Below are 17,664 nucleotides of genomic sequence, written 5' to 3'. Positions count from 1 at the left end.
ACTCTTTCCTCAGTGTATTTTTTCACTGTACCGTTCAAGTAAATTTTGGAAAAACAGATGATAATGTGACTGCCAGTCAGCTTTTTCCTCTCTCTTCTCCTATAACTGTGAATCTCTGTTTAGTTCCTTATTACTCAAGGAATCTTTGGGTTTTCATGATTATTTAATTAATGCCATTATTTTCTGAATTACAAATCACATTTTCAATTTCTCCATTTATCAGGGTGGCAAACCATCGATTAGTATTACAGTACAGAATTCCCACAAGGTCTGATTATTATAGATTGGCTCCACATCACTGTGTTGCATCTATCACTTGAGGCTCAATCATTGCAACAACCAGCAGGAAAAGAAAGCATTTTGTATTTAAATGACATCATTTTAGTCCCAGTTCAACAGAGCATTTAAGCCCATGCTTACAGGCTAGGAGGTCACCAGGACTCAGCATGAGTTTCAGCAAATGAATGATGCATTGCTGTGTCAGAGAAGGACCTGAAAGAACTCAGCTGTATGAAAATTGTGTATCTGCCCCTTACAGCACACGCCACACAGGAGAGTTGTGATGCACCACCAGCAAAGCTGCTTATCTTACAAGTATCACACAGATACTCTCTGGAGGAGTTAGTGGGTGCTGGTAGAGTCAGCAGCAGCATTTTCACCTGATTCATGTTTCTGAGGGTCTTGGCCCCAGATCAGTATAGCAAGAATGAATGCTTAAATCCCACTGCAGATAATTGGGCTGAAATCCATGCTGACCTGAAGGTACATGCTAGCTGGTATTGCTGCCTCCTACTGCAGCCTTGCAGGGCTGCATGCTTGCTCTCCTGTACAATTCAGTGGGAGCTACTAGAGCCCTGTAGTGCTGTAGTGGCTCACTTCTACTCTAAGACTGACAATCTTAACACCTTTTTTTTCAGAAAAATATTTGTTTCTTTGCTAGCTTCTGTTCAAAGAAAGAAGGGAGAGACATTAAAACATGCTTTACCTTCCACAGCACCATTTTATCCAAGTGAGGTTTACCATGGGAACTGCTGATGCAGACCTCAGGATGCAGGAGTTCTGCTGAGGACTGGCAAAGCATGTGAAAACTCATTTGTGCCAAAAGGTACCAAATGCCATTCAAAACCTACATCTGACTGTGGGAACCTGTAGAAGATTCAAAAGGGTTGTCACCAAATTAACTCACTGGTTTATTAATAATTATAATCCTTGGAACTTATTCAGTACCTCGCAGCTAGTAGACTAAAATGTTATAATCAAATTAAAATCCACAAATTCATTTTCTACAGTATGGACAAGTTACTGCAAAGCAAGATGCCATGTGAGTTTACAATGTGGAAGCATTGAGGAGCTTGTTCCTCCACAGCAGGATTTGAACAACCTTGCAGTTCCTGCAGGCTGGGCATCTGTGGTGGAGAGCCACGTGGCTGTGTGGTTGTACCCCAGCATGCTCCCTGCTAATCTGCCTGCTCTGCACTGGCTGAGCTGTGAAGGAACAACTGTGATGCTCATGTCATGGGAGCAAACCTAGGAATGGACTACCAGATCTCCTACCCAATCCTGAAACACTCTCCTTTGGATCAAAGAGGACAGAAATAAAAAGAAAAATGTTTTTTGCTTTGTGGGCTGTTGTTTTTTTCTGTCGGTAATACGAAGTTTTAACTTTTTTTTTTCTCAGGGAACTCTTCACTCGACCTTGCCAGGAAGTACTGTATCAGTATAGCATTATGAAATCAGCTTGTATTTGATAAGATGTCTCCAGTTCTTCAGACCACAGGTAAATGTTCTATCAAAAAAATAAACAGTACTTTGTTTTCCTGCATCTCATTTATTAGTGGTATGACTTACCATGGGTATAAAAGCAGATGACCCAATGGCATGAAGACCTATTCAAACATTTAATGTGTATCGAGACGTGGGCCAGTCAGTGATTTCATCCCTATGGATCTCAGCTTGACCTTTCCTGTGAAATTCTGTCAGCTCCAAGGATCACAGTGTGCTTTGTCTGGGAGCTTGTTGCTCCCATGCAATGTTCCTGTGCCTTGAAGATCACAACCAGATGCAGAAAATACTAATTTAACATACTGTATCCTGAGCCAGATCCTGCAAGGACACCACATGCTCCCACAGCTTGCTGAGATTCTCATTTTGTAAATCTCTCATCAGAATCATACGGCAGCTGCAAATTTAGGAAAAAAAAAAAGTCTTGTCATTTGGACTGTGAGCCTTTTGCAGGTCTTGGCTTCATTGATCTGACTTTAGTCATGTATGAAAAGCTGGTCATGAGCCGGCAATATGTGTTCATAGCCCAGAAGGCCAACTGTATCCTGGCCTGTATCCAAAGCAGCGTGGCCAGCAGGTTGAGGGAGGTGATTCTGCCCCTCTACCCTGCTCTAGTGAGACCCGATCTGCAGTACTGCCTCCACGTCTGGAGCCCTCACACAGAAAAGACATGGACCTGTTGGAGCGGGTCCAGAGAAGGGCCACAAAAATTATCAGAGGGGTGGGACACCTCTCCTGTGAGGACAGGCTGGGAGATTGGGGTTGTTCAGCCTGGAGAAGAGAAAGCTCAAGGGAGACCTTATTGCAGCCTGCCAGTATTTAACAGGGGCTTCTGAGAAAGATGGGGACAGACTTTTTAACAGGGCCTGTTACAATAGGACAAGGGGCCGTGTTTTAAAGTAGAAGAGGGTAGATTTTGACTAGATATGAGGAAGAGATTTTTGACAATGAGGGTGGTGAAACATTGCACAGGTTTCCCAGAGAGGTGGTAGATGCCCCATCCCTGGAAACATTCAAGGTCAGGTTGGATGGGGCTCTGAGCAATCTGCTGTAGTTGAAGATGTCCCTGCTCACTGCAGGGGGGTTGGACTAGATGACCTTTGAAGGCCCCTTCCAACCCAAACTATTCTATGATTCTATGATTCTATGACTTAGCTCCCCTCATTTGATGGATCAGTGCATCCACTTCATAGAGAAGCCCTGGCAAAGTGCTGCCAAAGCAGTGGGATGCATTTGGGAATAGCTGGTTGGGAGTGAAGTGCTCTGGCTTCTGTTTGGTTATACTCAACAGGTCAGTGTGCTGCTCCTGCAGTTCTGAACAGCCCCTTCTGGAGGCCTTTTAGTTTTGTCCAGGTACTTTCAAAATTAACAACATGAAAGTAACAGCTACTATCAGAAAAGTTTGTGGCTCCAATGCTTCAACAACTAAGCCCATTAATTCCTGAGTGAAATGCACTCTGCTGTTGAATCATGTAGGCTGTATTACCAGGGTTTCTCCCAGATGAGACTGCATTTCCTACTCTCTTCAGCTTTTGTATTTACTAGTCTTAAGAGTCTCGGAGTCTTCAAATCATCAGACAGAAGCACAGTAACACAGTGGAATGGAGTAGAAGTTAATATACTGTCTTAATTATTATACTCATTTTGGAAGAAAATTTATAATTACTTTCAGGTACATAAAGATAAATCAAAAGTGCTTAATGCACAACTGCAGTGCATAAATGCTGTTTATTACCAGTGCTTTTCTTCTGTAGGTCTCAGTGCATCCTACAGAAGTAAGCTACTGCAAACCATTCTACAGGTGGGGAAATTGAATTACAGAGAGCTTAAGTTAACTTTCCAAACCACTGCTCTGAACCAACATCATCCAGACAAAGTCCAGGCTTTATAATTCCATATCTGATGCACCATAGTGCATGAAGTACTAACCACATAAAGAAAAGCAGTAGGGTTGTGCTCCAAACCACAGATTTCACATCTCAGTCTGGAGCCCAGCCTTCTCATTTCCCAAGCCTCAGGTGCGCTGGTGTATTTGTGTGGGCAGGTGTGCTGGCAGTTCCCAACTAAAGGCCATTAAATGCAAAATGCAGAGCAGCTTGAGTGCCGAGGTCCAATTTTTACAAGGTCCAAGGGAAAATGAGAGTGAAACAGGCAGTCTGTCATCTGCACATCTAGAAATGACCATCTAAAGCATCTAAAGACTTGAGATTCATCTCTGAATGAATCTCTGAAACTGAGCTGGGATCAGAAGATAGATCTAAGGGTGTGGTTTCATACCTTCCCTGCTCCTCTCTCACCAAGGCTCTGGGTCCCACAGGACCTTCTGGTGAGGGTCAGCTGGGATTTCTGCTGCTCTGGTGAATAGACCTTTCTTTTCCCCAATGCTTGGAGTGTGGACAAGACCTCTCCCTTCCTCTGGCAGCAAGCTGCTATTCTGGTCTGAGTGGTCTTGTCAAGCTGTGTCCTGAGCCAACTTGCACTTTGACTGAATATGGTTTGAGGATCTTCAGAGCTGGATATATTGTCTCATAATACAGAATCAAGCATGAAGCAAATCACTGATCTGGTAAGAATTTACTCAAGTAGCTGAAGGTCCTTCAAAGTATATTCACAAAATAGATTTGCACTGACAGGCTTGCCAACCTTGTATTTTCATCTCCATGAAGTCATGAAACTGGTGTAAACTCCTTATTCTGTGCTCTGGCTAATTTAATAAAAATGCAGTTGCATGTATGTGTTGGTCAGTCCAGGGCTGAAGTATTATTGTGTGATAAATTTATCTGCTGTTAATGATTGCAGACTGTGATAGTGGGTATGATTACAAGAATACTTCCTACAGTCTCTTCCAGCTGCAAGGGTATTCGACAGCTAACATGTTACAATAGGAGAGCTATTATGAACTCAGATAACCACAAAAAAACGTAATATACTGTTGCAGCCTCACTGAGGAAAGAACTCAAATAACTTGCAAAAGACAACCCTGAAAAAGCCACACAGCCAAAACATGTACACTGATTTATTCATTGTAGAGTGGGAGGATAAAACACTCTTCTGCTTTTATACCTCAAGTACAGCAAGCCTCATTAGAAGTCTATTCACAGCTCATAGCAAGCTATAGACTCAAAAAGAGTCAGTGTACTTCAAGGGAGGCGTAAAGGCCATTGTCATTCAGCAAAGCTATAATTAATCATGATCATCTTCTCTGGTGACTAATTGGGAATTAAATTATTATATTATTCTTGTTTTTCAAACAAACCATGGCAGCTTTAAATTGCCGAAGGGAAATACTAGCTGTGATCTTAAGTTATTGAAATGCTGTGATACATTCTGCTATTTAGTGTTATCATTTCCATGTTTCTTTGAAATCTTTTACTGCATATGGCTCACTCTTGAACAGATGGCAGGAATTTTTTTTCTGAATGTTGCTCTGATGGTGGAGGGTCGAGTATCTCTCAGTTACAGCAAACCATCACAAAGGAAAACAAGTGACTGGAAAGCAAATACGGTTGTTTTCCTTTCCTGCACAGGTAACCAACCAACCAACCACAGGCAGAGTGTGTGCTTATGAAAAGACAGCCACCCACTGCTGCTGGCCACACACCTCTCTGGTTCCCTCGTGTTACATGTGGAAGATAGAGACATAAAGAGAGTTAATGGGATAAATATGTTTTGGCTACACAAGAAAGATGTCAATTCCAAGGATATCGGCTTGATTAGAGACATCTTGTTGGGCATCACTTGTTTTTAGAATTGAATATTAACTCTGTCAGTCACAATAAAACCTTGACTTAGTCACAAATATGCCCAAATACAGACCCTGAGAAGAGGATTCTAAGGCTTATAGAATGGGACCCAACAGGTGACTCATTTGTGTATTTTTTAGAAAAAATCAAACATTTCTGTTTAAATAACATGCAGTATTATTGGTATTGTAGGAAATAATTGCTCAAGCAGGCCCAGTGGTTTGGATCAATGCAACAGCCATTATATCACTGGGATGTTCTGTAATTATTCTATATTTAAACACTAACTAGAATCTCATCCCTCAAACCACATCATCCTGATCAAAGCTACCTGCGTATAATGAGCTCTCTCAAAGTCTCTCTTCTCCTACCATAGATGCTGCTAGCAAGCCTTGTTGTCCCATTTCTCACAAGCCCAGTACACTGCCTTTTTGCATCAAGTAAGTTTTCTGCCCAAACAGAACACAGCTGCTGCACCGTGGCCACTCGCCTGAATGAGGAGCTGCTGCTCTCACACCCTTCACCAGTGCCACACCATCTGACATGCAATTCAGCTCCTGCTGCCTCCCTCCCTGCACATTTCTTCACTGTACAAAATCTGGCCCCATGTCCCAGACCGCCTCTGTGCCCCATCTCACAAAACACAGCAGTTCCTGTACTTTTTGGACCATCATCCTCGCTTTTGTTCTCACTGTACACTTGCTCATGACGCAGAGCCTGTGGCACACATAGGCTGCTCTGAGGAACTGGCTGTACTGGAAGAACCCGTAAGAGTGATGCATTTTTCCTTCTGTGCACTGTGCCTTTCAGTGCAGGTGACCCTGCTCATGTCTCAGCAGAAGAGGCCACCATGCTGCTGCTGCTGTTAATCTTCCACCTCTCAGGGCAGAAAGGAAAAAGAGTAAGAGGCAAAGAAAACCCAAGTTTTGCTGTCTGCCACCGAGGAAGCTGTGCCCTGCAGAGTGCCACCAGAGCAGCAGAAGGGCTGCTGCAGGAGAGGGCCTGAGCAGGAAAGCGCAGGTGCACATATGGCAAAGTAATGGACCTGCAGCTGTTAGAGGTACTGGTCAAAGAACCTCACTGAAGGGAATGGGGTCACTGCTGTCACCAGTCTAGGGCATTTTTGTGTATTTATCTAAGGACAAGACTTCCCCTTTTTTAAGTTGCTATAGAACAAATTGCCTGCCCAAAACAAGAGGTTTTGGAGGCTTTACTCAGAAGAGGAAGACTTGCTTCTTGCCAAGCTTTCACCTGCATTGGCTAATTAGCTTCCTACAATCCAGTCTGTGTTGTTTCAGAACCTGATATATCCCATATCCGACAAAGTCATTCCTGTTTCTGTGTCATGCTTCAATTGCCCCAGTTTGCAGGAAGCATTTGGATGTTCAATTTGATTTAAGCCATTATGCTTCATTTTTATTGAGAATCTTTGACTCACCATTTATTTAGCTGCTTCAGTTGCTTGTATGGCAGGTTGCCCACTGCCAAGGCACCTGAGAACCTCATGACCAGTTTGAAAATTGGCAGGCTGACAAGCCCCAAATCCTGAGAGACTGGGACAGATTTTACAGGGGGTGATTCATCTTTCAGATGACAACTTGCAGCTGCTGATATTGGGAGGTTTAGTTTTCTGTATTGACAGCGCAAGTGTCTCAGCCAGTCTTAGCCATTTTATACGATACAAGAAGATAATGTCTAAACTACCTGATTCCTGATGAGAAAGGGCCTGCCAGTGTTTATTAGTAATATCACGAAGGCTGTGCACTCTTTCTAGTGCCACTGATAGCACTTGATGCCAACGAGAACGGAGCAGAGGCAGAGGTGTCTGTGTTATTTTCTTCGTCCATGGTCTCAAGATTATGAATTAAGACTGAGTGTGAGGCATCTTGTAATCAAGCAGCATGGCTGGGACCCACAAGGAGGAGCATGCATGGTGCTTTCCTTACAGCCTCAGAGACCCAAAACCAGTGAGTAGGTTGTGGGAGATCCTGGGATTGATTTCTAATTATCCTGATGGCAATCTGCTCTCCAAACAGTGTTACTGAGAGGCAGAATCATTTCACTAGACTGCAAAATGCATGAACAGCAGACAAGATTTATGACACATTGTGTGTGAGCAATGAAGTTGTTTTAGTAGTTACAAACAATGTCAGATACAATGAGTAACTGAGAATTTCCAAAATTAGTGTATTTTTTAAAGTTTTCCTTAGAAACCCTTAGAACCATTAAAAAGAAATGCAAAATCAAATTAGGGACTTCAGAGTAGATTCACAAAGTGTAGTTAATGTTCGTTTTAAATAACTATATAAAAATTTTAGATTCTCAAAATGAATGTTCTGTTACAAACCAGCTCTTGAGGACATATAAAACAGACCCAGTAAACACCCAGCCGATGGGCATGTGGACAACAACCAAGTTGTGGCATCCAGCCTCTTCAAGCCTGCAAACTGGTGGTACACTCAGTGCTCTCTGACCCACACTGCTTGCACAACCTTCATCCAACAAGCTAAGAGCATTACAATGTCAAAACACCACACATTTGGGAAAAGGTAGTGCTATCCTTTTTGGGCAATGCTTAGGACAACCTCTATGAAGTTTTCCTACATTCTATGAGAGTGTACTTAACACAAGCTATAAAGCATGTGGGAACATCAGCACCAAAACTGCTAAACACTCCTGAGGTATTGCTTGCTGTTTCTGGTGATTCCTGCTCTCCTCACCAGCGCTGTGATGGATACGCTGGCACTCCAGCCATGTGGGGCCATGATCTGAACTTGAGGCTGCTCCTGTGCAGCTTCCTGACCCCACTGAATCTAACTTTTGAGACAAGGCTGACAAATAGGTGTTAGGGCTGTGGATGCTGAGGGGAATCTGCAAGCTGCTATTCGCATCTGTGCCTGCCCAAATACCTTCGAGAATCCAGGCATGAGGCTGTCCCCTGCTCACAGGGCAACACGCACCATTTCGACCTCAAGAGCCAATGTCACAGAAGACAAAAAATCAATAGGATGACTGAATAGCAGGATCTGGGTCCTAAGAGTTGCATAAATTTTATGACACAAGTGACTACTGATGTAAATAGCTGCTGTGTTATATAAATCTCTGCATAAATGTTTTACAGGATTGGGCCCCTAATTGCCTGCTTAGTGCCAAAAGACTTGCTTGTCACACCCTGACTTCTTTCTTGCATTTTTTTTTAATTTCATCATTGTATTTAAAAAACATAGGAAGAAGATGCTTTAAAACTGTTTACTATTTCAAGCGTAATTAGTATTAAATTTGTGCAGGATGATGAAATAGAGCAGAAAGTAACCCTGATTTTGAGAAATTTATTTCCTAACACCTTCAGTTTGGGAGGGAAAAATATTTTTTTCTGTTCTACAACGTTTTATAGTGTTTTATTCAAAATCCAATTCAATCACAGCTACATCTAGGCATGTAGCTCTCATAGAAGCCTGATTATTGCTAGCAAAAAGTGAAAATCTGTTTTCTGGCCCCCTCCCAGGACGGGCTGGTATAATTGGGCTGCAAGGGAAGGGTGTGCTCTTTCTTAAATTTGGTTCTTTCACTAGTTATCCCAAGGGTAGCAGTGTAATTTTTTTTTTAAAGTCCTAGCTCAAGGATATTAACGTTACCACAGGGAAAAATAATTTTATTGGATAACTATCCAACAAACAACTAAAGTGATTTTCTGCCTCTGGACCTGCCCACTTGCCTTCCTTAAATTAACAACTTCTCAACTCAAATCAAAATACTTCCTAGTGTAAAAACCACCCATCCTGTTTATTCACACCTAGCAGGGTGAATAGTTCACTTAGTAGGCTCAAAAGGAAATAATTGTAAGCATCATCTGCAGTTGGACAAATTGCCCCAGGGCTCTCTGAAAGTCTTTCCCATTTATGTCTTTTGAGTCACAAAGTGCCCAAGACAGCTGGAAGGTTTCTGGCAGTGGCAGAGCAGACAGGACAGTGGTCCATGAACCAGCAGAACCAGGTGCCGCTCGCTGCAGTTCACCTGTTGCAAGGCCCTGGCCAAAACACTTCTTGCTCTACCTCCTCCATGGGTTGTCTGCTGCTGGGACAGGGTGTTTGTGCAGCAGGGTCTAGATGCAGCAGAGTGAGTAAGGATGCCTCCTGAAACCACGGAGCAGAGGCACAGGTTTGCCTTCTCTGTCAGAGCTGGAGGAGGCCTTTCTACCTCTTGGAGGTATTCACAAACCAAACGCTACCTCATGAAATGAGACTGGGGACAGCTTTCAATATCCCCTAAAGGCCGGGATGTTCGTCTGAACAACTCAGAATTTCTCAGCCTATAGGACAGAGGTGGGCAGCAGTCAGTGTAACATTGTTCTCCACATCATGGTTCATCTTTACTGTTTTCTTCCAAAATTCTTTCTTTCCAAACCTAAAGTACAGATCATAAGGAAAATATAGTAAAAGGGAGCAGGAGGACAGCTGCCTGGCAGGAGTCAGGAGGGTAGAGGCCTTGCTTTGGAGCAGGAGACAGGTCCCTTTACATACAAGAAAAATCATAGAATATCTCAAGTTGCAAGGAATCCATAAAGATCATCGAGTCCAACTCCCTGCTCCTCACAGGACTACCTAAAACTAAACCATATGACAAGAGCGTTGTTCAGACACTCCTTGAACTCTGACAGGCTTGGTGCCATCACCACTTCCCCGGGGAGCATGTTCCAGTGACCGACCACCCTCTCAGGGAAGAACCTTTTCCTCATGTCCAATCTGAACTTCCCCTGATGTAGCTTCATTCCATTTCCTTGTGTCCTATCACTGGTCACCAGAGAGAGGAGATCAGCACCTCTCCCTCCGCTGCCCCCGCTTTAGGAAGGTGTAGTCTGCAATGAGGGCACCCCTCAGCCTTCTCTTCTCCAAGCTGAACAAACCAAGTGACCTCAGCCACTCCTCAAAAATCTTGCCCTCAAGACCTTTCACCATCTTGGTCACCCTCCTCTGGACACACTCTAATAGTTTGATATCCTTATTATATTGAGGCGCCCAAAACTGCACACAGTACTCGAGGTGGGACTGCACCAGTGGAGTGCAGAGTGGGACAATCACCTCCCTTGATGGGCTAGCTATGCTGTGCTTGATGCACCCCAGGACACAGTTGGCTCCTTTGGCTGTCAGGACACACTGTTGACTCATATTCAACTTGCCATCAACCCAAACCCCCAGATCTCTTTCTGTAGGGCTGCTCTCCAGCCTCTCATGCCATCCCAGGTGCACTTGCTCTTGTTAAATTTCATACAGTTTGTGATTGTCTGGCGCTCTAGTCTATCCAGATCTCTATGCAAGACCTCTGCACCCTCGAAGGAGTCCACAGATCCTCCTAATTTAGTATCACTGGCAACCTTACTTAATGTACATTTGATTCCTGCATGCAGATCATTTATAAAAACATGAAATAGCACTGGCCCTAAAATTGAGCCCCCCAAAAATCCCAAGAATTTCTCGTAACCACACAGAGCACAGAGATTTAACTAATGTTCCAGCTAATCTTAACAGTATTCACTTGAAGACAGTTTTTCTAAGCTCTGTACTAAGGTGCCTCGCTAGTAAAGGTCTGGATATGAAAGAAGAGTCAACTTTCACATTCTTCACTGTAACCTCAGTTTGTAAAGCACATCTGCTTCACAGGCAACTTGTGAAGAACTTGGAGAAGATAACATACATTTGTCCTACTATTCTTCGAATTTTCTTGAGACAAATTGCAAAAAATCACAGAAAGGGCATCAGAGTGTAAATTCTAAGAAAATCTTCCCACTTTTTGTGCTTTGGAGTATCTTTTAAAGGAGGATGTGTAATGCAAGTTCCATTTAAAAATACCTAACTGAACACCTACTGAAGCTGCTAACTCAAGCACAGAACAGTCGGAAATTCTAGGTTATCTGATCATGATCCTCTCTCCTTATCCAGGTGCATTAGGCTACAATTTTTTATTTTATATGCGTTTTGGAAGAGTTTAATAGCCCCAGTCAGAGTCCTATCTCTGCAAATAAACATCCAAACTGTCTATGAATACTTACAAAAACAAAGGGCAGGCCTGTTCCCTGGCTCCAAGCAGATGAAGCATACCTACATGAGTATGTCAACAACAAATTATGGCAAATCAGTGTAATTCCTTTCTATAAGAGGAAGAAGAGGTAGAGACCATACATCTTTGCAAAGCTCTGATGCCATCTTTCCACAATATTTTCATAAGCAGTCTAGGGAAATGTGGCCCAAATGAGACTGCTTAAAGGTGAATCAAAACTGACTGAAAACTATCAGAGACACATGCAGGAAAAGGAGCTTGGTATAGTTCCACATTTTCACCAGTGAACAGGTCGGACTTAACACATTCTTTTCTGGGATGAGCACTACAGATGTCATGGGATGTTTCTGAATAGTGCATGGTAGAAGCAGCCAGGAGCTGAGGGCAGAGGCACTGAGAGGGGCCAGACTGTGGCTTCCTCACCCCAAGTTCTCTTCAAATGGCATCATGAGGCTTCCTGTCTTACCAAGAACAAAGGTAGCTGTTGCTCAAACAGGACAGACTTGCATTGCAGAAATAATTCTAATACCATTATTTTATTCTTGTCTTTGAATACAAGGAAATGTGTGCATCAGATGTCAGGAGTGATTATGCTAATTAGATGAATGAGTAGGTCAGACCAATGATTGCAAAGCCTCACAGCAACTTACTGATTAAATGGAATACATTTTCAACCTAATTTTCCTCCATCCAGCTTAAGAAACATAGCTAGTATTTTATGTAATTAAATTCTTTAAACTTAGGGGTTTGGAACCTAGCCAAATATCTTTAAATTAGATGAGATTATCTAACAGTATGCTGGTACAGTTTTGGAGTGCCAATTTTATACTGCACAAGGAGCTGTGCATGTAACATTAATAGTGTGCAGAACACTTCACAGTAGTACATAGCTTGCCCTACATCACAGAGCTCCTGTTTGTGATGGTAACATATGGTAACATAACAAAGACAATTTGGGAACCCCTGGTGTAAAATGAAGGAGTTGAAGTCCAGAGTAACAGCCTGTAACACTAATGATGCTCATTAACACTTCTCACTCATCATTTTGCCTACAGTAAACTGTGACATACTGCAAACATGGGATTAAATTTTAATGAACAAGTGCCAAAAACTCCCCCTTCCCTCATGTTAAAACTGGAAAGCTGAGGTGTTAAGCACTGGCTATATATTTGCTGGGGCTCAGGGGAAGTATATTATAGTATGTCTTTCCCAGGGACTGTCACATGGGTTTAAATTCTCCTTGTTCAACTTAGTCATCCACCAAAAACTTGGAATTATGTGTGTAGTTAGGGCAGTAATATAAGGAGACTTTATAGCACAGAACATATAATGCAGTATTGAACTACAAGTATTTTTACCAAGAACATTTTAGAACAAGAGCCAAAGCTGAGAAAACTTGTTTGAAACCAGGTACTGATGACAGACTGACTGACTGACACTACAGAGACTGCAATGACAGAATTGGTAGCAGCCCTTAGAATCAGTGAGCTGCAGCATGATCCCATCATGTCCAGCAGTGGATGAAAGAAAAGACAAAGCATGGGCAAAATGTAAGTCAGGTTTTTTCACCTTTCAATAACTATCTGAAGAACAACTCAAAAAAATGCAATGGTTCTGAAGAACCAGAGGCCTGAGATCTCTTGTCTGTTGGAGAGTAACTGCCAGATGACAGGCTACTCTAGGGCAGATCTTTTTCTCCCTCTTTTTTATTGCAGCCCTATTACATATTAATATTTGTATAGAATATTTAAACAGTCACAGTGAATAACTTGATCTCTTAGGTAACATAGCAGGTGAAATACCAGGTCTTCAGACCCTGTTCCTGTGGAAATAAGTGTCTAGATATGAAAAGTGGACTGTCAGAAAGATATTCCTTGGGAGAAGGAAGAAATCAGATTGAACACTTGGGTACAGGCGCAACTTGAAGCTAGGTCTCTTGTAACCTCAGCATATACTGCAACCATAGGAGCTATAAGATCACTATCAAGGCTAGCAATAAGAGAGGGTTTTTTTATTACTCGGTTGTGACATTTGGCCAACATCTAAATTTTATGTCTGAGACAATTAAAATGGATTTTTTTTTTTTCTTGTAAATGTACTATTCTGTTAAACTCCCATTACCTGAGAAGATAACTAAGGAAAAAACTACCAAGCAATAGATCACCATGATACCAGGAGTTGGCTCTGAACAGATGCAGGCTCAGGAAGAGCTTTTGTTCCTACCCAGATGGAGCTGTGCAGAGAGAGCACAAACACAGCTGCAGAAGTGCCCAAACGGGCAATGAAGCTGGTGAGGCTGAAGGCTGCATATGACAAATGAGGGCAGTGTAACATACCTTGCAGCTGGGAACATGACACTTAAGTCTGGCATAGTGACTTCCTAGTCCATACAAGGAGGGATAGAGAAAGGATTGGAAGTTACATGGTGAGAACAGAGCTGGACTATAGGGTTTTTGCAGATCTGTTTAGCCTGTAATTGGCAAGGCCAGGGAAGGTTTGTTTAGTTCTGCATAATCCATAGCTTAAAAATGTCTCACTAAGCCCAAATGTTGCAGAAATGTTTCCACATCCATTATGAAATGTTGGCTCAAGTGTAGAGCACTTGAAGGAGAGAAGGAGATGCACATCTATCTATTGGAGCAAAATGGAACTTCAGCAGACAGCTGCTGCTGTTTCATCACAGCAGAAAAAAGTGTCTCCAAGTGACATCAGAGAAGAAGTACTGTTGTTCAGTAAAACAGATTTTCAAACTTGCAGTTCCAAGTAGCCTGTGTTAACCATAGGCAGTGTAGTACTCACCACCACACTTCAGCTGCCTCTGTATGAATGCATATTTGAAGAGTCCAGTTAGTTAATGGGACATCTGTAAGCAAGAGGAAGTGGGAAGCAACAGTTTCCTTCTGAAGTGTTTATCTGAGGAGCAGAGAACACAAATGAGTGATTTAGTGAGAGATGGAATGATCTCCCTCCCCTTATGGGCCCCATTTTGTAATCGTCAGAGCCAGGCTGCTCTCTGAAGGCTCAAAGTACCATTGTGTCTTTTTCTTTAGACTCAGATAATTTTTGCCAAGAAAATATTCAGTTGAGCCACTTGAGATTGATGAGATTGCTGAGTCTTGTCAGCAAGAGATGTAGCTGCTATACTTAGTGAACAGAAATTGCAGGGTCTTACTTTGATAAGCAAAGACGGTGCAGTCTGCGGGGGAAAAATAATTTCTATAGCTCATTGGCTTCAAAATGCTTCATTAATAAATACAGTTTTGAATTTCACTTGTTTTACATTCAGAACAGATGGCCTGGCAAGGCCTAAGGATGTTTAACCAGGCCCTGTCTTTACCACAACATTTGCACTAGAGTAATGATTAGCGCAAAGGCACTTGGCTGTTTCAAGTTCTGATCCTTGCAGGCATGACCTTTACTTTCAATCTCTTAGAAGGATTTTCTTCTTCCCTCCTCACAACCCAACAGCCAGAACCTTGTCCAGTGTCCCTACCCATAGCCTACGTTCCGTATGTCTGCTAGAACTGGAGTTGGATCTACTTTCTTCTTCTCTCAAATGGATCACTTTGTTGTCTTGAATGATTCCTTATCAAATATGAGCACAGACCACCCCAGAGAAACACCGGTAAGTATGATGTAAACCCAAAACACTTAATACACTTTATGCAAGTATGGATATAACCCATTACTGTGCATGGTTAATTTAATTCTCCTCCCTGAGAAGAGTGAGGTAAACTGGACTGGAAGCCAATGTTCTCAGAAAAGATTAATTAAGATAATCACTAGTGATAACAAAAGATAAATGTCTTAAATACACCAGGGAACTATCTGCGCTGTGATGCTTTATTAAAGCAAGTGCTAGTAAGGCGTCTAAACCACCTTGTCAAGACGCAGAATATCTACAAATTACCTTGTAGCTTTGTGACATAGTCTCAGAATATTACAGCTATTATAGATCAAAGCTATTTTAACAGAATGTGTGCTTAAAGTAGTGTTGCTTTGGAGATAATTGTGCAAGTACAATAAGTGTCTGATTATACACTTAATGGACAGGTACAGGTATTCTTTTAATATTGGAAAGTGTGTTTGGCTTGCTCTTATATTTTTTCTGTAAATGGAATTGCTTGACTTTGTGCTATTTTGCTAAAGCTGGAGTAAATTTACCTGTTGTTGTGCTACATTGCTAAAGCTGGAGCAAAGTTAACTCCTATTGCTTGAACAAAAGGTAAGTGCTTTTGAAGTAGGATGATCAGATTTTTGTCCACTGTCACTGAGAAATTTCAGATGACCATGACCAGTTGCATGGTAATGTCTACAAAGTGGTAGGTGGATAAGGGTTTCTTAAAAGGCTTACAGTTAAATGAAATTGCCAGAGAATCATAGAACCTTTGGGTTGGAAGGGACCTCCAAAGGTCATCTAGTCCAACCTCTCTGCAGTGAGCAGGGACATCTTCAACTAGAGCAGATTGCTCAGAGCATTATCCAACCTGTCCTTGAATGTTTCCAGGGATGGGGCATCTACCACTTCGCTGGCAACCTGTGCCAGTGTTTCACCATCCTCATTCGGAAAATTTCTTCCTTCTACCTAGTTGAAATCTGCCCTCTTTTAGTTTAAAACCATTACCCCTTGTCCTATTGCAACAGGCCCTGCTAAAAAGTCCATCCCCATCTTTCTTAGAAGCCCCCTTTAAGTTCTGGAAGAGTGCAGTAAGGTCTCCCTGGACCCTTCTCTTCTCCAGGCTGAACAACCCCAACTCTCTCAGCCTGTCCTCAGAGGAGAGGTGTTCCACCTCTCTGATCATTTTTGTGGCCTCCTCTGGACCCACTCCAACAGGTCCACGTCTTTTCTGGTGCTGAAGGCTCCAGAGCTGGATGCAGGACTCCCTTTCTTGCTACAGATACTTCTGTAACTTCTATCTCCAGGACATGAAATGGTAAAGTAATTTTAAGTATTTTTGCCATAAAACTTATCTGCTACCAAGTCATTAAGAGGCAGACAATTCTGAAAATTGGAGTAGAGCTACACAGCAGTAAAAACACTGAACGCCTGAAAAATGATTTTGCAAGGTGAACATATTAAGATTTGTTTAGAGCTAATATAAGGCACACATATACATGCAAGAGATAAAACATGCAGTTTTCAAAGGAAATTTAGCTGAATATGTCTCTGGGATGTATCTCAATCATTCCTCTTGCACAGTCTGGGCTATGAGCTTATTCTGGAGATCTCAGTTCAGCCTCATTTCCTAGACTGCTACAGATACATATGAAAACAGCATTGCCTTACATAGTGCTGCCATTTAAGCTATTTAGTATCACCATTCTCTTAACATTTGGCTACCATCCCAGGAACAGCACATAGATAAGGGCAACATTTGCAAAATAAAGGAGAAACCTGGGAGAAATTAATTCACATAAGCTAAACTGGATTCTTTTCTGCAGGAATCTTAGAAAATCCACTTGCATAAATTCAAGCAACTTTAACATCTAGGAATAAGCTGATGTTTTTACTCTAAGTATGACAGTAGCATGTGCAAATAAATCCACTGCTAGTTTTTAAATTAGCTATCTGGACAACAATGGCAATGAAAACACAGCCCTTAAGTGCATTAGCAGATTGCCTGTACATACGGCAAGTGCATGGGCAGAATCCCTAGGCAGCTTGTGCTCTGTTTCTCTGCTCTCAGTGAAACCCAGACTGCCAGATCATTACTCTGCTGTTTTCCCTACTGCAGTCATGCCTGAAACTTCATATCTGAATGTACTCCAGATCTCCTCAGTGTTTATACTTTCACAGTTACTTCCTCTTGGAGGGAAAAAAAAAACCCCATGGCTTTGAACTGTGTGCTTGTAGACCTGCAAAGATATGTACTCCAAAACTGCATAGACATCCTCACCTGTAAAATTGGCAACTCCGAAAAAAAACCCCAAACATTTGTCTAAGGCAAAAGACTTGAGGTAAAATCACATGACTCAATATAAACTTTTCTTGTAGCTGTTCCCAGAGAAAACAAAATTAAGTATTCCGTATTTTCTGCAAATAAAGAATGGAGAGGAGAAAAATGCTTCCTTGCTCTTTTTGAGG

Source organism: Phaethon lepturus, unplaced genomic scaffold (assembly GCF_000687285.1).
Source record: "Phaethon lepturus isolate BGI_N335 unplaced genomic scaffold, ASM68728v1 scaffold2347, whole genome shotgun sequence".
NCBI lineage: Eukaryota > Metazoa > Chordata > Aves > Phaethontiformes > Phaethontidae > Phaethon > Phaethon lepturus.
This window is presented reverse-complemented; position numbering follows the sequence as displayed.